Genomic DNA, 576 nt, shown 5'->3' on the forward strand with positions numbered 1-576 from the left:
CTGTCTTCAAGTACAAGATGTAGCCATCTTCGACGCCCTCGGATCAAAAACAGATAAATTCAAGACGGCGTCCTCGGTAAAAATCACCCTACGGGGGAGTAAAGCCGACCAGAACGGAATTTCGACAAGCCGAACTCTCTCCAAGAGTTATCAAGCTCCCGTATGTCCCGTGTTTGCTGCCCTACTCCAGTTGCGGAACGCGGTTAAGCTAAACCTGCCGGTGGATGCCCCTATATGCTCCATCGGCTCACAGAGGACGCTATCAGCAGAAACGATGACAGCCACGCTACGAAGGGCAGCAGCGCATTGCAATGTTGACCGAAACACATTTCGACACACTCAGTACGAACGGGTGGAGCCACCGAGCTACACAACGCGGGCGTTGACGCAGACACCATTCGCATGCACGGACGATGGGCGTCAGATGCCTATCAAGCTTACCTCCGCGGTGCTCCATCGTCGCAGCTTCAACTCGCCAGGCGCATGGACGTGAACACTCTAGAAGTGCTAATGTTTCTTTCGTATAATAGGGATGCCTGGGATGTAGGCACCATTCAAGCTGTGAAGCGTAAAATG

Source organism: Phytophthora parasitica (assembly GCF_000247585.1).
Source record: "Phytophthora parasitica INRA-310 unplaced genomic scaffold supercont2.101, whole genome shotgun sequence".
Taxonomy (NCBI): domain Eukaryota; phylum Oomycota; class Peronosporomycetes; order Peronosporales; family Peronosporaceae; genus Phytophthora; species Phytophthora nicotianae.